At 41.8% G+C, this 22,869-nt stretch overlaps 1 protein-coding gene across 6 annotated transcripts in view; it reads right to left on the bottom strand.

Moving 5' to 3' along the window:
* Positions 1-14,517, bottom strand: part of LOC117587070 (talin-2) — a 40,913-nt gene extending 26,396 nt beyond the window's left edge. For 2 of the 6 annotated variants that reach the window (XM_034277517.1, XM_034277515.1), the window contains exons 1-2: positions 12,789-12,999; positions 2,423-2,675 (exon numbers count right to left, since the gene is read on the bottom strand). The gene's annotated coding sequence lies outside the window, so the exon portion shown is untranslated. Of the gene's footprint in view, positions 1-2,422; positions 2,676-3,717; positions 3,723-12,788; positions 13,004-14,470 lie in introns of those variants that run through there. The other 4 variants (XR_004574033.1, XM_034277516.1, XM_034277520.1 and 1 more) reach the window with 4 other exon arrangements.
* Between the last annotated feature and the right edge of the window lie 8,352 nt (positions 14,518-22,869).

Below are 22,869 nucleotides of genomic sequence, written 5' to 3' on the forward strand. Positions count from 1 at the left end.
GTCGTAAGCGTTGTGTGAATCCACCGCCAGAGTGGCGACGCAGCGTCGCCAGCGGTCACATGGGAGAAGCGCATGCTCCAGGAGTCCAAAAGGACAAAAAGCCTCGACTTCTGCCTCTGCCTCTGCTGCTGGATGCTGCCTGCTGTCTCTGCTGCCGCTTTGGTTGATGCTGTGTGCGAAATTGCATGTGTTCTGGGTGCTGGAAAAGGATGTCTTTGTCTCTGCACATGTGCGAGAGGAGTGCGCACATCGATGAGATCGTAAAAATTGCCTAACAGGGAGGCAGGAGGCAGAAGGCAGCAGGATGACTTCTAGCAGGGAGGCAGCAGCAGGATGAGGCGGAGGGAGTTCGTTTTGGGGTGGTGGCTCAGCATTTTGGCTTTTTATTTTCACTTTAGTTTTTGGGTTTTTATGGAACAACCCGCCACCAACTGAGCAGTGCTCTGTCCGCCACCCTTCTCCTCCTACTCCTACACTCTTTCGTTCGCCCAATGGGTGGCCCGGTGGACCACCAATGGCTGAACTTCGCTTTCTTCGCCTTATGTACATTGCCCAAAAAAAAAACCTTGTCTTGCTGTTGTTTTCCATTTACTAACGTGTTTTTTAAGCCCACCTCCCCACTATGCAAAATGAATAATGTTTTGGGACACATCGGCGGGGGATATATCTGGTGGAACTGGGAAAAATCTGACGGCAGCAGCAGCGGGAGATTCCTCGCTTTATTTCTGTATTTTCTTTTGCTTTTTGCTTTTAATTAGTTGATTTTCTCTCTGTGATTAATTGTCAGATGTGCCACAAACTCTAGAAAGTATGCAACAAATCTCTAAGTAAACACATACAAATGGCATAGACTGTAAGCGCCCTCCACCCTTCTCTTCACTTATCTGTGCAATCGCATCTACTGTGGCATATAAAGTGAAGAAGAAACGAGAGGAAACAACAAAAAATAAGCTCCACTGGCGCGACATTCTGGCGCCAAAGCCACCATTTTGTCTGGGGGCCATATAACGGTGTTTGTTGGGCGTGTGGAGTCCTGCGTAGGAGTCCCGTTGCGGCAGCCACAGCAGCAGCAGCCAAGGAATCTGCACAGTTTTCACTTGTCTCGGGTCTCGGGACACGTTTACTCCTTCGCCTTCACCACCACCACATTCGATGCGAGACGAGGGCCATGTTTCAGCCCCCTGATTGCTTCTCTGCCTGCCCCGTGTTCGACCCCCTTGCTCGCTGGCGAGGATAACAGAATGCCAGGGTTGTGGCCGCCAATGTGGAGCCTTTTTATGTAATTTGCACAGTTTTTATTTATATTTGTTAAGTGTGGAAAAAATTGTGGGAATTGCCCAGATACAAGGAATTCATTTTCGTGGCGGTTCAGTCAGGGAAAGCCATAAACATTTGAGGGCAGCAGAAAATGTATTGGATATTTGCGATCTATTTTCAATTCATTGAAACAGACACACAAAAATAAGAGATATTTTTATGGCAAAACTCTTGATAAATAACTAAGAGAAATCCGATTCCGTTAAGTTAATAATTTACAATCGCAGAAGCTACATTTTCGTTATAATAACGATAACAATTTGTTTGATAGCAGTAATAAAGTACCTCTATGTGGTACATAGTTAAACAATTACAAAGAGCCCTTGCTAAGATAAGGTTTATAGTTTCTTTGAATTCAATTCACATTATCAAATCAACTGGCTCATCATTGAGAAATTGTACATCGAAAATCCATACAGAAACAAGATAACTTTACGAGGAATACCTATTCCTACGATCATGCCCCATTTTCTGACAAAGTCTGTCATTCTCTATAGCATTTCTGGTGTAAATTAACTTTTTAACATCACATGCAACACTCGAAGTACAATTTTTGATCTCAATTATATTTACATCCTATATTTCTGGAAGCTTTGAATTTGCTGCAATTCAATCAATCAATTCCATTCAATGATGAATCAAAAACTCTTTGAAAAAGCCGCTATCGATTCCATTGCAAGTTCTCAAAGGAATTTATGACCGCATTGCAGTGGAAATATGTACATTAAAAAAACCCTACCAGGGCAGATTTCGTCGTATATGCCGTAAAGTTTTTTGAAATAAATAAACAACGATCAAAGGCATAAAGGCTAATAACGGAGGCCGGATCAGATACGAGATCATTCCTGCTACACCCTTAGTGTAGAAGATCATCCAGATATAACTGTCTCTTGTTATAGACCATGTTGTCCATAATCATTCAAAATTTGCTTCAACGACGCCTTCAAGGCAATGAGAACCTTTCACGAATATATTCCCCATAGTGACATTCGTAGTTTTGTTGTTTTTTCACACCTTAAACCCAGTTGTTGCAGCCCAAAGATGATTATAATTGAATGCAAATACTTATAACTATAAAAAACGTTTAGCACCTTTGAGCACTCACCTTTCGTTTTAGTTCTCGTTCTTAGCCGCTGCTCGTTGTCTTGGCTAATGTGATCTTCGATTCACTTTTGAGTTGTTTCTTTAGTTCGGTTGAAGGAGTAAACAATATCTAACGAAAGTTGGTCGGTTTTCTATATTTATTAATGGTACGTGGTAAGTAAGTGCGTTTGTTAAGTGTTGCTGTTGTCGTTGTTTGTTTGTTTGTTTGTTACTTCGTTGCAATTGTTGCGGTTGTCGTTTGTGTGTAGAAAAATCTGTAAATAAAAGATCAGAGAGAGAGAAAACGGTTAAAGCATCAATGCAACAGAAGGAAAGGGGCAGATACACAGCTGTGTACATAGATAGATAGATAGATAAATAGATAGATGGAGGATACGATTACACTCAACACTGCTAAATAGAAAACTGAAAACGCACTAAGCATTTTTCCTGTTTTCATTTTCCATATTAGCCGCGACTCGACCTCAAAGGAGGTGGCAAAGAGGCAAGCGGCCAAGAGAGGCGGAAGGAGGCAATGCTGAACATGGGGCATGCATTGCACATATATGGCTCTTGGATGCTGCATGTTGCATGCTGGCATTGCGGTTAATGCCACCAAGGCTGCAGCAACAGCAACAGCAGACAGATAGACGGACAGTCGGAGCGGAGCGGAGCATCAAACCCCCGATATATCCATTCGTAAGGAATGCTGCTTGTCTGCCACCAGACTTTTCCATTAGCAGACTTTTGTTTCAAAGCAACAACAACAAAAATATCAATCAACACCCAAAGTGCTGCATGGATAGCCCCCAAAGCAGTGCAGCACTGCTTCAATGGGAGAGGAGAGATTGGCGCGAGAGCGAGATTATCAGAATGAGAGCGAAAGAGTGGCTCCAGCAATGAATGGAATGCGGCTCTCTCTCTCTCTCTTCCGTTCTCTCTTGTTGCAGGTGCTTGGCTCTGTAAAGAAAAGCGTGCGTGGGTGGCTGTTCGATCCTCTGTTCTCTTCCTCTCTCGTTCTCCCAATGAAAGCGAAACTGCGATAGTTGTAGGCGTCGCTTCCAAAGGGGACGTGGGGAGCGTGGGGGCGTCCATGAACAAGTTTTCTGCCTTAGTAGGTCGACGGTTGATTGGGTATATATCTCGGCGTACAAATACTCGAACTCCCATGTTCCATGTTGCATGTTCTTTGGCGTAGCAATCAAAATTACAAAACGATAACGTCACGTAGTTATAGAGAACACAATCGGAGACCTTGGCACGATTCTGACATGCGGCCAGATGTCGGCTCTCTGCCACACAGAGACACAAAACGACACTCGCATTCGCTCAGAGGTGCCCGCTTGCTCGCTCGACCAGAGGCACGTTCCACTCGTTTCAGTCGCCCATAAATGGGAGCAGCCAGTGCTGGGAAGAAGGGTTCCCGCAGTTCCCGGAGTTGTGGTTTATGGCCAAGACAGACGACAACAACAAGCAGGGACACTTGGTCACATTTCACAAAGAGGAGAGTTCACTGAACTAAACAGACACAGAAACAAAGAGATCATCTCTCGATTAATTATGTGAGTGGAAAGGCTCATGTGGAGGGATTGTTTATATGAAGATGGAGGCTCAACTATGCTCAACTATCACGTGCTCTATATCACCATATATGAATAGTTGAGCTGTTCAGAAATCTAGAATCTATAATCGGAAAATAGCGGAAACAAGTTAAAATAATCTCTGATATAATCCTTATAAGTAATATGTATGTATGAGTACTGTAAGCTAAAGATCTTTTATATAAATCTTATCTAAAGAATTTGAGAAATTCCTTACTCGCACTGGCACTGGGTTAAAGATAATACCTTAGGGGAGTGAGTATATTATACATCACTATACAAATAAATAGTTTATTCATTTGATATTCCCCCTCTTTTCCTGATTGATAAGGGAATATTCCTTATGTACAAAGGCGATAACAATTTGAAGCTTTTATGCGTGAATCCCAGGAAGTAATGCAATGAAAGATTACCTCATCTTTACCTCACGAGTAAAACAAACAGATCTCATTGATCACGCCACAAATTAATTTCAATTACAAATACTGTCCCTAAATCCCATACAAAAAGTTCAATCTTTTGCTTACAAATTGATAGAAAACACCTCACAGGTCGTATATTCCACACAGCAATGTATCTAGAATAATACATCATATATTCCGATGACGATACGTTGACTACTACACATGCAAGTGCTTAAATCAGCTTCCACTGCCATAAATCACATCACAGCCCAAAAAAAGCAACAAAAACAAACGAGCGAAAGCGAGAATAAAATTTAAATAAACTGTTGAAAAAAATACACAGCGTAGCGTGAAAAAAGCAGCACAAAGCGTAAAATTAGTTCCCTCTACGATAAAAGCAAATGCAAAAACAGATTTCAGATTTTTAGACTTTTTCTCACATTTTAATTAAACCAAAACAACATTTTAGACCTCCAAAAAAACACCTACTCCCCCCTTTGCACTACTCATACGCGTTTTATTCTCATGTGTGGATCTGAGCCCTCAATCCTATATCGGATCTACATTTGTATATCTATGGGATATGTCCATTCTATATATACAGGGCGCTATAAATACTCAACAGCAGCGTGAGAGAGAGAGAGAGAGAGAGAGAGCGAGAACTATGATTTTTTCAAGGTAAACAAAGCATTAGCATTTGAAGAGCATCTGAAATCTTTTGGATCTGCCTTTTCCCTCCTGAACTAACAAATCAATGAATGGAAAGGGAGAGTGTTTGCCGCCCTCCTTCTCCTGACACGATTTCCACGCTAAACTGGAAATAGATCTTGGCAGAGGCAGCCGTTGTGGTCCCTCGAAAAAGCCGGCAGAATCAAACAAATTAAATATGTCTCTTTACAGCAGAATCTCCGCCAGACGAACACCACAGCACCTATTACTAGATGACACGTCCTTGCTTCCAATTGCACGCCGGTTGCTGCGAGATTTATTATTCGACGCACAAGCAAAAAGTGCAGAAGAAAGTGCCCTAGAATAAAATCAACAAAAAGCCTGCGCATCGCTGCTTTATGATATTCTAGAAAGATGCCACAGAGAAGCTGTAGCTAGAGGCGATCTTCAGGATGATTATATTCTCTAATGATCATTTCTTATATGTAGCACAGAATCTCCCCATAGGCATACACCCACTATGTAAAGCCTTTTTTCTATTCATTAAATTTTTCTATTATATTCTCCTACTAGCTTTCACTGTACCTCAGATGCTGATGATGACCATTCCCGTGGCCGCTTCTCATTCATTTGATTATTTTTTGTGTTGCCCAGTTGTGTCTCTGAGTCATCGCTGAATTTATAGAAATTTCAATTTGTTCGAGTATTTCTATGTACTGCATTTAGAGGTACAACAGATGGCCAGACCAAAAAGACCAGAGGCCAGACCCCAACAATGATTAGTAGTCCGTCTCGCCTGAGCGAATCATTTTACATTTGATGTCAGCGAAAGATGACGATCTGTATGGTCAACAGAAAGAGCAGAAGAATATCAGCAAAAGAAGCTGCTTTTGCCTGTTGGGCAAATGTGTCACGATCCATCCAGCAGCATTTTCTCAAAAAATGATTAAATTATTATTAAACGATTGCCATCTTAAAAGAGCTCTGGTATGTGTGTTTGAATTTGTCGACAAAACAAGTTTCAGGAAAACAATTATGAGATTTTATGTCTGTGACAACCAACAGCAACCAACCAACTCTAAAAACAACCTTTAAAAATTGCTAAAGTTATGAATATATTTCTACTTTATTTTCCCTTCTTTCAACTGCAATTTTGCTTAATTATTTGCTTATTCCAGAGGTCTCGCACTCATATTTCAAAAGTTATACATGCAACCAGCTCAGCTCTTCTTTTTTTACGATACGAACAAGTTGGACAACGAATAAACAAATAATGTTTATTTGGCGATTTTTTAATGTTTGTTTTTTGTACATTAGCACCTCATATATACAATAGTCACGTTCCCTGGGTTCCCTTCTCTCGCGCTTTGGAGGGCATTCAACTGAGACGCTTTGAAACGATCAATCGATCCATCGATAAACGATTTTCATAAACAATTCTTTGATGGAAAAACAAAGGACTTTCTAGGGTCAAGTGGTCACAAATTTGACTTGTGGGAAGTTCCTTTTTTCTGTACTAATATCCCACCTCAGAGATAACCCCGTCCGACGTCTGTGGCTGTAATTTGAGTAAACAAGACATCCCGTCCGTCGTCAGGGAAACCTCTCCCAGCTACCATCTCCGTCTATCATCGTGTGGTCCCGTGTGGTCGCCAACAATGGGGCACAAATTTGTGTATCGCTATCATCATCATCATCATGGAATCCACAAGAGCAACAATGGAAATGCTGCACAGCCAATGATGTTGATGATGGCAAAATCCCAGATAAAATATGCATTAAAAGTAACAAAATACACAATAAATAAACAAACGAACAAACGCAGTGGAAGAAGGTTGGTGCGGGGAGTATTCCGGGGTTCCATGGGTTTGGAAAAAGGCAAACAAACAAATCAAATCGAATGAACATCGACACAAGTGACGTCAAAAGGAAAAGGGGGAGGAAGACAGGCAGGCAGACGGCAGTCGTATCAAGTGCCCGCGTGGGAGAAACCCCTGGAGATAGACAAAAAGGGTTCTCTGGATGGATGAATAGATGGATGGTCTGTAATTTTCAATTAGCCTCAAGGGCCTCAAGGTGGTGGCATATCTCATAATGTGGCCAAATTATGTCAACCGACTGATACGTATCAATGTTCCAATTAAAGCTCCTTTATCCAAGAGCGTGTTTGCGTCCTTGAATCGTGAGCTAATTAGCTAACGCTGCTTATCAAATGGAACAATGGAACATGCCTAGCGACACTAATGGGTGATGATAAGTAGAAATATTTCACTCCTCGACTCGTCTTTCATCTGGAAAAATATTAGCATAAGTCCTGGATATCTGCGATACATTTATGAATATTCTTTATAGAATTTCTGCCACTAATATAATGTTTTAGAGTCTCTGCGATAGCCACAGATTTCTTAGATGATGGAGTCTACAGAGATTTAAAAAAAAGATTTCAAATTTCCCCTTATTCACTTTGTTATAATTCTTTCAAACATGTGGCCTGTCAGCATATTTATTGCAAACAGTGTATGGCCGGGTGCGCCCTCTAGAAATTTCACATCATTTCCTGCAAACACATCCCCATAGACTTTGCTTACTTCCTTCCTTCCTTTGTTCGTCGTTTCGTTCCATCTACATACGAAAGACATTGCCAAGCAATTTTATGATTGGATGCCAAGACTCTCGTTCCCCATTCCCCTAGCCTCTGAGCCTGCAGCCCACTTAAGGAACCCCTCCACGCACAGTTCTCCGCCTCCCTACTCCGCTGCTGCTCTGCTCCTTGGACGGCGTCAATCGTAGACGGCAAAAAATTAGGCTCCCGCCAGTCGGGCTCCAATGAATTTTCGCACAAGTGAGTGCCAAAAGCAGCGACACTGCCACATAAACAAATACATACATGAATATACATATACTCGTATGTACATACATATGTACATTTAATGCATAAAATATATGTAGATATACTTGCTAGGCGATATACTTGCAGCTGAATTGACTTTGAGAGAGGGGAAAACAGACTACTGCCACACTTGAATGCCAATGCATCCATAAGCCAAGTAAGAAAAGAATACATAGCACAGATACAAATACAAAGCAGTTCCATTGATTAAGAGCGAAGGCCCCACCATGCCTCCACTCTTCCCTATGGAGCAGATATACATTGATGAAAATAAATTGCAAGGCAAGGCAAGGCCAAGCGCTCAGCGATAACTGCCAATGGACACGCCAATCTCCCGCCTCCTCCAAGGGAGAGTCACGGAAAAAAAGGGGAAAAGTCCACACACAGATAATCAAATTTTCAATGAGAATGGAATGCTGAAAATGTGAGGGGGGCCAGCAGAGCATTGCCATAAAGAATTTGTAACAGATTTCCCGGAATTTACACAGCGAATTTTTATGGTACTACATCTGGCTTACATTCGATGATAGATTTCTTGTGATTTGTACCCATTAACCCCTTTTCAGGGCTCTTCCACCCACAGTGCAGGGATGCAAACCGCAAGCCCAAAGCGTTGGAAATCGCTTAACAAATGTCGACTGACCGCATCGAATCCACTGGCTGACACTCGGACTGGCTGACTGACTGACAGATTGATGAAGTGCCTATCTGCGTGTTGGCGCTGCCCTCAAGCCCACCAAAAAAACAATACAAAAAGAATACAAATTGAAAACCAATGAATTACTGACGTAATCAAGCAGGGATTTACGATGGCCACAGAGACAGACAGAGACGCGACAACCCGATCGGGTGGGGACCCAACCCCAAAAACCCAACCCACTTCCACTGGAGATAAACTAAATAAACTGACAGGAAAACCAGTCGAAATTTAGCACACCCTGGCAAAATACCTTTCTACAAATGATCTAAGTGGTTCCTCTATTTGTTATCTCTACATCAATAAGGAGGTTCGACGCAAAATTTCAAAAAAAATATCTTCCAAACTTAGAGTAAAGTTTACTCGATATATGTTTTGTTATTATATCCACATGCTGGTGATCTCCATTTCCTTCTTTATAAATACCCTTTACGCAGGGTATCAAGCAAACACAGCTCCTCTCTCACCTTTCCCACCTCTCTCTCTCTCTCTGTCTCGTCACTCAATGCTTTCAGTAGTCGATACTGCAAATTAATTTTTGCATAAATCTTGTGTGCACATTCGCATTCAAATACGAGTATGGAGAGATACTCGTCTGGTGACGATGACAATGACAATACTCGCTTCGTTTTTCCAGAGTTTATTTTTAGAACTGAATGGCAGCAGGCGGGCAGGCATGCATATTCTTTATCAGCATTAATAGTAAACAAGAAGGGTCCTCGCTGGCTCCTCCCTACACCACTACACTCTTCCCTCACATTCTTAATGGTTGTTGTGCGGATGAGTCAACGCGATGAGTGTGCGAGCAAAAACGGGTAATGTAATGGGAATGCGAATCGAAAAGGAAATACTCCGATATTCCGATCTCCCAACCACACAGATGTGCGTGTTGTGTGTCAGGTTTTGCTGCTGCTTCAGATCTTAATTCCAGCTACCACTTCCAACCTCCACCTCCAGCAAGCACTACCTCCGCCACCAGCACCACTTGAGTTCCGCGTAATTAAGAAACATTCCAAAACAATAAACTATTCCATAATACGATAGAACGGACCCCCAAACCCAATCCCATCGAACTCTATATGGAATATTGCTCTGCTGCTGATCTGCTTCTGCTTCCTACTCCTTCCTCCACACACTATTCTTTGTCTCGCTTTGTTTATTTGGCATTTTTGTTGTTGCTTCGCGTCTTGCGGTACCAAAGAGAGAAGAGATGAGAGATGATGATGAAACATGTGTGCGGCAGCAGTTTGAAAGCAGCATTAAAAACCTACATAACTCGTACACACGAATGTATACGTTTGGGTGTACACTGTACACATGTACAGTGGTCACCCATTAACTAGAACCTAGGAAAGTTATAAGAGAAAAGTTAGGAAATTGATTTCTTTTATGGTTAGAGGCTTACAATGGATGTAGCGTACAGATAACCATTTCGGGTTTTTGCGGTTAATAAATTTATCTGAAATAAACCCACTTATTTGAAGTCAACTGCTTCCTTTACCTAAAAACTGCATGCGAACTACAGAGGCAGTAATATTTTTGATCATGTGAATTATTGCTCTTATCGAGCTCAAGACTTGCCAAAAAATATTGTTCTCTTGATATCAAATTGTGCATACATGCTGTACATATTTCCAAGAAATAAGAGTGACTACTGTACACATTTATGCACGAGTCTGTACATTTCTGTATGTATGGATCGCCAGTTCAAATGCAATACAAAACCATTGTAAAAATGCTGAGGCGTTGAAAAAATAGAGCGGCACCAGTTGTTATTTTTACTTTTTTAATTGTTATTACACTGTTCGCGTCTGCTCGACATTACATTATTATTTTTATTATTTTTCTTTTTTAGTTGCCGACACACAGAAATGTTTGTTGTAGCTATTGTTGGTGTTATTGTTCTGCATTGAATTCTGGTACATATTGTTGTTTAATTTACTTTAATTGAGCTTGTCATTTGGGGATAGAAAATTGTAACAATTGGTTGGAAAATTATAGGAGAATCACAGATAAATTTATATTTAATGATATGCAGTCACAGAAAGTGATAACTTCCCTTTTTGGCAGGGACAGTTATTTGTTTTGATTAACTCGAGAGTTAGATCTGGATCTTCGCAATGCCATAAAGTACGGGATGACCTGGATTTACAAACACACCTACTGTAAGCCATAAAAAAAAATTAACTGAGACTTCTCATTATAAACACATCAAAATCAATCAAAAGTTTTTAAATTGTACGCAAATCACAAATCCCTGGCACATCCCAATGTCTTGCTCTTTCGAAAGTTGTCTGTCCAGCACTCAATGAGAGACCTCTCCCCCTACTACCTCCTACCGGAGAGTACAAAAACCAAGTAATAAATACGGCTCAATTAATAAAAAAAGCAACCACAAATATGCAAAAAACACAAAAAGAAACAAAAACAGAGGCTACAAAATACTCGTACAAGTGGAAAATGCAGTCACTTGTCTGGCGGCGGGATTGCCCACAAATGGCAATGGATCAGGGGGGCGACCGGGGACGAGACTGCCCACAAACGTTTCCAAGTGACCGAGTTACGGATAGATTGGCGCTTGCTCAATGGGGGGATTGTTGCTTATACATACAATATCGAACACCGAATGTACACGCAGAGATCAGAGCCAGTGCCAGATCAGGGGCAGTAGGCACCACTTTGGGGCATGGCGGATGCAAAACCATCCACACGTCCACAATCCGCATCCACATTCAATATTCGTTGGGGCACTGATGCACTGCCCACACAGACAGCAGACAGCAGAGACAGAGACATCATGGAGTGAAAATGAGCTTGGATTTCGATTTCTTTATGTTTCCGAAGCGTGTTTATGCGGCGGACATTCCAAAAACGAAACCGCTAATAAGGTCAAAAAGCTTTGCCGGAGACCCAAAACGAATCGAGCGAATGAAAGAAAAATAGAGATACAGATAGAGAGTGCGGGAGAGGCAGACGGATGGAGAGCAATAACAATTTCGTAAACGAGCATTGACATTTTTAGATAATGGATAAACAACAAAGAATACGCCCCCACGAAATGGAGCGACTGGCGAAATTTGCCAAACAAACGGTACACAGAATGTGAGAAAAGCCACACAAAAGCAAAGGCAAATTCAAAGGCAAAGGCAAAAGCAAGGGCAGGGGAACCAATGAGGGAGTAAGGAAGAGAAACCTGGCACGATCGCTGAAAATGACTTATGACAACAACAGCAACAACAAAAGCGAAGGCAAACGCGAGAAATTGAAAAGGTAATCAAACATACGAAGAAGAGAGAACAACCAGCAGATATGAGGCAGAAATAAGTAAGAGTAAGTAAATAACCTTACCGACCACTGGATACCTGTTAATTCGATTTCACAACTAAATTTCCCTTGTTTGCTTCATCTCTTACATCTCTGTGCCCAAACACAACATAAACTGAACGTCCACTTACATTTCCAGGGTATAAAAACAATAAATCTACTTACAAATGCAAAACAAATCTGAGAGTATGTAAATAACTTGAAGATAGTTTTTATTTAAGCATACTGGGCTCATAGAGGAGGAGGGAAACTACGAGGGAGGGAAGTAGGTGGCAGCTAGCAGCTGCTGCTGCTGTTGCTGCTTTTGCTAGGCAAACAAGAAATATAGAATGAAATATACATATGTTTGTACGCAATGTGCGAGCGAGTATAAGCATAAAATCAGGGGCAGACAGCGTCAGACGTCGACGTGTTGGGCAGAGCGATGAGGTAATTTTCTGGTTGTTTTTAAAACTTTTGGAAGCACACACAACACACACATGTGAGAATTCAGAGATATACATATTTATATACAGATGATGCTTCCAATGAGAAAAAAGGCTCTTCCAGGCGCTGCGCAGGCGTAAGGGGCAAGGCAAGAGCATCGAAATTGATTGGAAAGGTCGTTGGCTAATTTCACAATTTATTTGCTTATTAATGGCATATATATACCAAGATCTATATACAATTATATATTTATATTCCTGCTGCTGGCGTAAAAATAACACCATATGTCACGCCGCACTAACAAACAAACACACACACACACACATGCACATGCACTCATGTACACTTATCGAACATTTTGGCGATTCTTTTTATACCTTTCTTATTTGCTTTTATTATCCGCTATTTTTCACAATTAAGCCTTAAACTTTTTGTTGATTCTATGGCTCTTTTTCCGTATATAAAAACAAACACGTAAATGGTAGATAGGGCAATGCGATATATATGTTTGATTGGATTTGATATATATATGTATATGTAAGCGATATCGGCCACGGCACTTGTTCGACAACGATCCGGCACCGACGACGGGTAAAATTCAACTCAACTGTTGTCCCACCGTGCGCCGAACGCAGGCGGCTCAAGAGAGCAGCAACAGTTGGAGCAACAGTTGGAGAGCGCCAATGCCTTGGCGCTCTCTCTCTCTCTTTCTCTCACAATTTCTCAGCCTGTTGCTCTTTGATGATCGTTGGCGAACAAAGCGGGAGGAGAGAGACGTGCGGCAGACAAATGTAAACAAAACAAACTACGAAAAGGAAGGTGATTGTGGGGGGAAGAGAGAAAGAGAGAGAGGAACAAGGTGATGGACCCGTGCCAGTGGGTTGCCGCCTGTCTTCCCTACCACTTGCGATGACTAATCTTCTTTCAATGGCTGTTTCTTTCCTCTTCTCTTTTGTTTTACACAACTTCCGACCAAGTGCCAGCGGAAGCGGGGAAGTGGAAGTGGGCAGCTTACTCATTGGAAGTTTCCCAGAAAAAGTATTAGTTAAGCAATTTGGCGCCAATGAAAGCAGAAGAATGAATGACTCGAGTGAAAAGTGCGTAAACAAATGAAGCGGAACGAAAGGGGTATTATTTGTTTCTCCCTTTCTCTCTCTCAATTAGGCCCAATTATGGGACACAATTGATCTCCCAGTCAGACCTCCAGCCAGCCGGCGGTTGAAACAATTGTGTTAAAAAGTGAAATCTTTTTGAACAGCAGGAGGCCCGCACGAGCCGGGGGTTGGACCGACAGACAGCCTTGCAGTGTACAATAGATTGAGGGTTAAATTTCATAATTAACTTGAAAACATTTTGCAAACACTGTCTGGGATGAGAGGGGTAGGGGTAAGGGTAGGGTCTGCAGCTGTGTCAATCAGTGGATTCTTCGAGTCAAGCAGTTTCATGCCGCATCGTAGCACTAATCTTATCGTCTGGAATGCTTTCCCTCTCTTGCTATCCCTCTCTGCCCGACTGGGTTTTCAATCAAAGGCGATAAAGAAGTTGGATTGATAAGTGCGCGGCACTCCAGGCCGTCCGCAGAGAATAATCGTTTCGGGGAGAGAACTTTTTTTGCCTTAATTGAATTATATTTCGTTTTGCTACTATTCCAGGACTGGAAGTTGCATTTAATTAGCATCAACGCGTACGCACATACACACACACACACACAAAAACACGTTCCAGCTGCGGGTGTGTAGGCGTCCAGTCGCAATCATTGGAATGGTGACCAAATGTTTTTTGCCTTTAAATGTTCGCGTGACCATCATAAACAGGCGGCATTTTGGGAGCAGCCTCTGGGGGGTGGTGGCTACACCCAAGAGGAGCACCCCCACTCACCCAACCAGCCACAGCAGCAACAACAACAAGCGCCACAAAGATACGATTCTTGTGGGGGCCGCCGCAGCCGCCTGCGTCGCAGCTGAATTTACACACGCTTTATTTGGCCGCCCCCCGCACTTCCACTGGGCTCACCGCCATTGCATATCACAGTAGGCACAATTAATTGTTGATAACTTACAGAATAACAGGAAAAAGCGAGTTTAAATAGTGTAAAATTGTGTAAATAAAACTAACACTCAGTGTGTCCGCGGAATTATCGATGCAACATACCGACAGCCCCTCGGAAATATACTGATACCCTTTCAAAATATACTGTAAATATACCGTAGATCTAAAATCATTCACTCGACTTTTATCTTCTGTTTAATATGATCAGGTAGTTTAGACTTTCAGCCTTAAACATACAATTTTACTCGAATCATCATCCAATTCTCCACAAGGCTGGCTAATTTTCATGACTTGTCTTTATTGGATTGATTGCAAAACAAGGTTTAAACTAATAAGGTCAACCAAAGTCATAACATTAGAAGTTACGTGAGTGGGAATGGAATGTTAAGTAATTTGACAGCATGGCCCCTTGTGTACCCCACTTGTTATACTTAACATTAAAATGCCAATTTAGCAGCTGCTTTTAAATATTAAAATTCACTTTGTCTTAGACTGAAACGCTAAGAGCGTGTACATACGTGTTTTATATGTACATATGATTTGTTTTTGCATTGATTGGCAAGAGATATCAAAATGTTCCTCCATTCGAGGATATCCATCCCTCCAAGGGTACTAAATGTTGCTTATTCCGTGCCGAATGTTGGGGAACAGTGCTGCTCACATTTTGGGTCACTCGCGCAGACATGTTATCGATAGACAGCCCACTGTTACGCGCAACAGGGCGCTGTTAAGTGCACACTCATGCTCTCCGGCAACCCTAAGTCGTGGGTGGAGAGTGCGGTGCGCGCCATATTCAAAAATCTACAGCCAGCCAGCCAGCAATTTAAAACAACTTAAAGCGGCAGCAGATTTGTATTTTTAAGCGGGCAAGTCAAACGACTAAGCGTGATTAATGATGTCGTACGGCTTAAGGGCGCACATTTTGATAAATTTGTCTGCCTTTCCGTACGATCATCATTTCCGGCATGATTCTGGGCGATTGAAAAGAAACCAACCGGACGAGCATAAGTTATAGCCACCCCCACGTTGGCAAAAACAAAACGAGTGCAAAAACAACTTTCGCTAGCCCAAGACATAAAATCATAAAAATATACAACAAAAATTCATGACTTGAGAGAAGCCAAAAGGACCGCATATAGCGCTGGGAGTCTAAGGTAGGGGTGGAGGCCTTTCGCTTTGGGGTTGATTGTTGTTGGGCGAAATAAAAATATATTTAATGTTGCTGTTTTTGTGCCACTTCCCTCTTTTGGCTATTGTCAGGCATATCATAGATATCGAGCGAGAGATATGTGTATGCGATGCGCGTAATTTATGCTGGAAAAACATCTCAGCTCGAGCATAAACAGGAAACAAGCGCGTCCCACGCTACACGCTCCTCCATGCAGTGATTCCTGCCCCATTCTGCCTTTCATGCAGAGTCAAGACGATTGAGTCCTGGGCTGGTCCTGGGCTGTGCACAAATTCAATTAATTTCAATCGAACGCCTGTCGTTTTGCCCATCCGGCATTCGATGTACCCCAAATAGAGGCACAAAGATATGTCGAGTCCCACCCCTTGGCTGGATAAATCTCGGACTGGAATGGGACACACACGCCACGCCGTTGTTATGACTGGCTGTTGGCCAGAAAACCCATCGACATGTGTGTGTGTGCTCCTGCTGCGTCATTGCTTTGGTTCCGGTGCCAAGACACAAGATTTATGTCGTCTCAATGGCGAGCCCGCGAGAATCCTTTTCGAGTGACCCACTTGGGACTGACCAGCAGCAGCAGCAGCAGCAGCAGCAGCAGCAGCATTGCCCATTTCGGGACACTAATTGAACGATCTTCCGGTTGGCTAATGGGTTAAATCTCTCTCCGAGTGCGGGTCATATATCTTCCGCTGAGATAGGCTGTGATAATTTTGGGCATTTTATCAACCAAAATGTAGACGGGTTTTTGCCCAGAGATTTATGGCACTCTCATTTGGGTTGATAGTTTCCCATTTCCCAGAGATAGACTCTGAGTGTATGGTTTCTAATTGCGGCTGCATAATTCTGCAGCGAAGCCATAAAATTCTAGAATTATAATTAATAAATTTAATATTTTATGTGCTGTTGAGAAACGGGTAAAACTGCTCGAAGTGCAAAGAATTTTGATAAGGCAAAAGGGGAATATTTATGAGGAGTGCGGAGATCGCTCTCAAGTGTCGTTTTTAATGGCAGTTGTAATGAGCAAAAATATACAAAAACTTGTACAAGATTATTCAAATTTGAGGTTCAAATTGAGAGATATTGTATCTATGTAGCTATCTTGTTCGTGGTGCTGCAGATTTATAAAGCAACCAACACCCAAAGGATAAGTTTTCCACTTGAGGTTAGTTTTTGTTGAAGCATTTTCATGGTTAAAAATTGATTAAAATATATTTGACAGCACGTAATAAGCTCTTCTGCAACATATAGAAGTGTAAAATATACGAAACTCGTTTTCAAATCAGCGAAAAGATAGTTCCGCCGCAAGTGCGTAAAAACTCTCCTTTGAATGATTTCCACCCAAAGCGAATTCCCCGACAAATTCGAAAAGACATTTGCATGCCACACAAACAAAGAAAGGGAAAACGAGAATAAAAAACTTATTTATTGAGAACAATCAAAATTTATGAAAACGCATTAAGAGGCGGCTGGAAAAACAAGCAAACGACTACAAATTGCCGGCAGCCGTCAGAATCCCAGTCTCAGTCCCTTGACACGCTCTTACCCCTTGAAACGAGTGGCGGGGTTGGGAATATTTGGCCGCAAATTATTTTTATAGCTGCGTCCGATCCCAGGCACGAGCCATGAGCCACGACAAAGTCATAACCGATCCACGAGCTAAGCCCAAAGAAGTCTCCGGATGGACGTTTCGCTCGTAAAAAAGGAGCAGAAATGCAGAAGGGGGAAAGGGCGGATGGGTGTGTGTGTCATTGTCATTGCTGTGCCTGGGGGGCATGGTCATGGAAGAGAGCAAATTTTAATTGATGACAATTTCATTAAAATGTTGAGCAGCCAGCAGCGGCAATCCTGAAAATCTACGTCCTGCAGTGTGGGCGAAATGATGTCCTTGCTCCAGATGAAGATGATAATCATGATTGGGGTTGCGGATGAGCCAGGCACTGGGCAGAGGAAAGGAGTTAGCCAAGCATGAAGGATGCAAAAAGTTAATCGCTCAGGCGGTCGGGCGGGCGGGCAGAGGCACTTTGTATCTGGACAGATGTGTTAATGCTCTCGTCTCGATTCTCTTCTCTACACTCTTTCCAGGGGTATTTTTTATTGCCCAGGGCATCCTGCATGCTCTGTGTGTTTGTTCAATAAGTAAATTGCGTAAATTTATGGCTGTGTAAATTGTTTAATGACTCAACAGTCGTCCAATGAAGTATTTAGCACGGCCCGCGCCAGGGCAGGGCCAGCAAAGACATGGCAATGGTCGTGTGTCCTAATGGCCATGTTTGAGGTTGAGGTTGATTCAGTTTAGAGTGGAGAAGTTGCTGAAATGGTTTGGGTTTGTGTGTCCAACTGCCAGTTGTGGGCCATAAACAAGTTAAAACTTCGCATTTATTGATAGATTTTATTGTTATAGATTCGAATTGCGGCATTAACTTATTTATGGCGTGGAATTTACTTCCTTCTGGTTATTCGCCAGCTAAAGTTTTAGTTTCTAGTTTTAGTTGCTGTGCGCTTCATGTGAGTTTATGTTTGCATTTTGTTTATGTTTTAATGGCTAAAGTTGGGACAAAGTTATTAAAATAATGAAATGAACATGAATACTCAAAGAGCCTTGAAAAACAGCTGAGGCAACAATTATTAGATGACTATTAATTCTACTAGACCTTTGATATACAACCAATCAGGGATGGAAATACTTTCAAAGAGTTTTAATAATAATCATAATAAAATGTAATATTTTTTGAGCATAAAGAAAGAACCTTTCGATCTCAATAAGTGTGCGATGGTTTAACCATTTCCATAATAACAAAAAGTTTGAAGATCTGGCTGAAATCTCTCCCCAAGACATGCCACTCTCCTCACAAATGGTTTTGTTCAACCTCAAATTGACTTCGCTATAAGTTCTCAACAAAAACATGTACTAGACTTCTCCCTAGCATTTACCCCTCTAACGCACTCACTTGCCAAGATTTAGGAGACGATTTCCTCTTATCCGAGCTCTGTCATCTGTCAGAGGTCCAGTGCCTGGGCCAGCAATTAAGCAAACATTAAACATGTAAACAGCTCGCAACGCCCCAGAGATGGGTCCACACCACAGAGGATAGCAAAGCGCAGAGGTTGAGCCGAAGGATGGAGTTCCTCTGTGCGTTTTCCAATTCGCTGACTTGTCGCACCCAGTCAGAGAGTGCTCGACGATAAACGGCACTGATAGCGAGGCAGCATTTAACAGGAGGGGAAGGAGCAACCAAGAGATACCCAGAGGAACAAGCTTGAGCTCAATTGAGTTTCAAATTGATGTCACCATTATCGGGAGCTGTCATCTCGGCAGCCGTGATGGGGTGACGCCACAATGAGGGATGGGCTGTGGGACGGCACGGAATGACACGGAATGGAGTGCCCAAGAGAAAAATGTTTCCCAGTATTTATGTTCATATAATTTTTAGTCATCATTTATCAGCGGGAAACATTTTCACATGCCCGCAATTGCATATTTATGTAGATGCAATGTGCAATTTTAGTTTGCGCTTCGATTTAAGTGCTCATAAATAAAATCCACCCCTTAATGGAATCGCCCAAGAGGGACGCGAACTCTGGGTTGTCTGAGGGTGCCACGACCACCCCAGAAACTGTCAAAAAGGCAACGGGCAAAGTTTGTAAACAAAACTAATGCCGACATGGGTGTTGATAAAGTTCTCCAAGTTCTCCCTCCCCCCCCCTATCAATACCAATACCATTCCCATTCCCATTCCCATCCATTCTCCTCTCCTTATTGAATTGCCCTACACGCTTGATTGCCCGCTAAACGGATGTATAGCGGGGGGAAGTGGATGGGGGGTATATGTCCATTCGATTCGTGTATGACATGTGGATTCGTCATACCAAAAAGCGCAAAATATTATCCCAGACTCGACGTTTGTTCTGGTTTCTCGCCAAAAACATCATCCACAAAGGGGTGCACCATTTGGATGCAGGATGCACAGCAACTTCGACCTCATGGTTCAATGGAATTGTGACTTGTGTCTAATGGACTATCCATTGTCATCCTCTGGCCCGCGATCCTCCTAATGGCAGCGCAGAAACTAAAGCAGTTGCACAAACACAAATATTCGAAGCCGAATCCTTTGTTCCCACATTGCCACTGTGAACTGGGGATAGAGAGACTTTCCTATGGAAATTATACTGGAATCTATTCGGCAGCTGTAATGATTTTGGGTTGCCTTTCTTTACGCTAAAAGGGTGGGGTTACATTCGGGAATCTACTTTTAATTATGTCTTTGAGGCAGTAATCTCTTTTGTTAGTGGAAGGCAAAACCAGAGGCAGGCAAAGACTCCTTGATGATATTAATTTGTAGGAATAGATTTTATATACTTTGTTATCTATTCGGTCAAGAATCTAAGAAACAATTCTTACCAATCCTGGAGGTTAGTACACTAAAATTGTACCTAAACAGATCAGAATATCATTGAAAAATGCATGAAACTCACAGAGAATACACGTGAAAGTCACTCAGCCAATAGATCTCGGGGATCAGAAGAGTGAAACGCGGGTAATCAAGATTGGTATTGATCGGAGCAGCATTGACTTTGCTACTTACATCTCTTTAGCACAAAAAGCCAACTTAATTTGAATGAAATTAAGATCAAAAACAACTGCCCAATCTTTGCTGTTTATGAAACTTCATCCCTAAGTAACTCCACTGTGTAAGCTCTGTGCAGATCATTGGCAAATTACGAGTCAAAAATTCAATTTAGGGATTTGCAAGAAAATTTCTGTCGTTTTGTCGCTATAAGCTGAGTAATCCTGTGATGGCTAATTTGTTTCACTATTGAGGAGCAGAGTTGCAGAAATACAGAAGAAATCTGGGCAGATCGGATGACAGTTATGGAAATTTATGATTCATTGTCTGGCGACGGATGGGATGGGGAATGGGATGCGGATTGCCCATTGCCCATTGCCCATTGCCCTGCCCAATGTAATCCATTTGTTTGCGCAACATTTGTCACGCTGCCAGTAGTGTGCTCCGCTCCGCTCCGCCTCCTCCTGCTCTCTCGAAGGGGAATGTGGCAGGAGATGGGCGAGGGATATGTCAACACAGCTACAGATACGCGTACGATCCACAGCCACCCCCCGTTTCATCGTAACCACTTTGACTTTGATTTCCATTCCCCTTCCCCTTTCTTTTTTTTGGCAAATGTTTGCCAAATGTTGCAAACTGTCGTCGGTTTTGTTGGTTTATGGATTCGCGGGAAGGAGAGCAGAGCGGATTCCGGTAGCGATTTATGAATTTCATTTACTAATGGATTGAATTGGATTGGATTGTGGCAAACTCTGAAACTCCACAGATGTGTGAATATGCAATATGGATTATTTTTAAAAATATTTTACATCTCTTTCGGGGTGGGCGAACACACCCGATATTGATCTGGATCTTAAATGGATTGGAAATGAATTTATAAATGTATCCACAAATGCAATTCATATTTCTGGAGATACTTGACAATCGTAAATATAAAATCTAAAACGTTTCGAGGGCAAACTATGGAGCCTATCGGAAGCCAAAGCATGCAAAAAGTTTAAGAAAATTAATTATAAATGGTATGGGATTATAGATGGATTCAACTAAAAACGTTGAATCTACTCAAATCAGTAGGAAACACTTAATAGATAACTCTCAGAATGAGTAGTTTGCCATACTCTAGGTATTCTATTACCATTTATTACATTTAAAGATAAGCTGATTTCTAGTAATAAATAGAAACCTGCAAAAGTAGATCGAACATCAACTTCTTGAGACAGATTTAAGTATATTCAAATCTTAAATGGCAATTCCTACTCATAAAGAGATAAACAACTTTGAAATCCTTTAACTTAGTTTGCTTAGGGAATATTTACATATGCTTAAGAGATTATCTTATCCCTTAAAGTATAAATATAGATTAAGTTGTTTAGCTCTTTAGTACTATAAAGATTAGATGAATCTTTTTGTATTTGTTGGGCTTTTTTTACAAGCATAAGAATTTACTTTAAATTATTAACTTTGCAAATATGTCGAAGAAATCACTTCTTAACAGACTTTAGTGCTATCTTTTTAGATCAGAGCTGGCTCCTACAATACTGCTCTTATCTATCTATCCAGCACACATCAGTATCTGTAAGGAGTAGTTTTCCTTCAGTGTATGCCTAGCCACACTGAAGCCATTTTCTATCCCTGTGAACCGCACTGCGATTGGCTGTTACGAAACATTAAAAGCCATTCCATTTCCCACTCGGAAATACCAGCCATGTGCGACGTGTGGACTGGTACTGGTGCTGATACTGCTCCTGCGCACTCGAAACACACTGGCGAGTACATAAGCGTCCTTTGGTTTATATAAACGGATGGGGCATGTGCCTGTGGCCAGCTTCTAGCCATCCAACCACACTCTCAACCCAGTCTTTCAAACCCCCAATCCAGAACTGAATTTATAGCTTGGACCATGACTGCCGTTGGCTTCTGTCCATTTATCTTTGGCTGTATATTCCTGACTGGGTTTTTTTGTTGTTTAACCAGAAGAGGAGGGCACCCAAACCACATGGGATTGTGCCCACAATGCCACCAATGGCAGTTACATTTTATGGCCAAAGTTCACCAGAACTCAACCCACTCCTGCCCATGCCAGGCCCCACGCATTTGGCGTCCAAGTGGCGCCATTTTTGCCGCATTCTCATCGATGTTGGAGGGGGAACGAACGCAGACGTTCGCAGAAATATAAAAATAAAGCAGAAAAAGTAGATAAAAGTTTTCGAGGACAAACTTTAGCTGATGATTTTCTTTCTATAAATGGATTTTTATTTATCAGTTTAAACATTTCTATCGAGAGTGGAATGGACAACATACTTTACTCGTACTCTCCTGATTCTGCTCCTGCTCCTGCTCCAACTTTGACTTCCACTTGTAAACATAATTTATCATTACTTTTATATTAATTAATATTATTCAGTATAAAAACTTTCATGGAAAAACAAAAACTTAGGTGAGCAGGCGAGAAGTGCTCCATCCTGTTCATTCATTCTCGTACATAAATCATTATAATCATTCTCTTACATAATTCTCACTTGCAGGCTAAATAACAACAAAAATCTGGCTGAAAAGATTTCTGCTTTGCCAAATTAAATCATAAATTCTATAGAAAATTAGCTACATTTACGGAATCATTTCATACACATATATTTAATATAGTTTTTTTTTCAA

Source organism: Drosophila guanche, unplaced genomic scaffold (genome assembly GCF_900245975.1).
Source record: "Drosophila guanche unplaced genomic scaffold, DGUA_6, whole genome shotgun sequence".
NCBI classification, from domain to species: Eukaryota; Metazoa; Arthropoda; class Insecta; order Diptera; family Drosophilidae; genus Drosophila; species Drosophila guanche.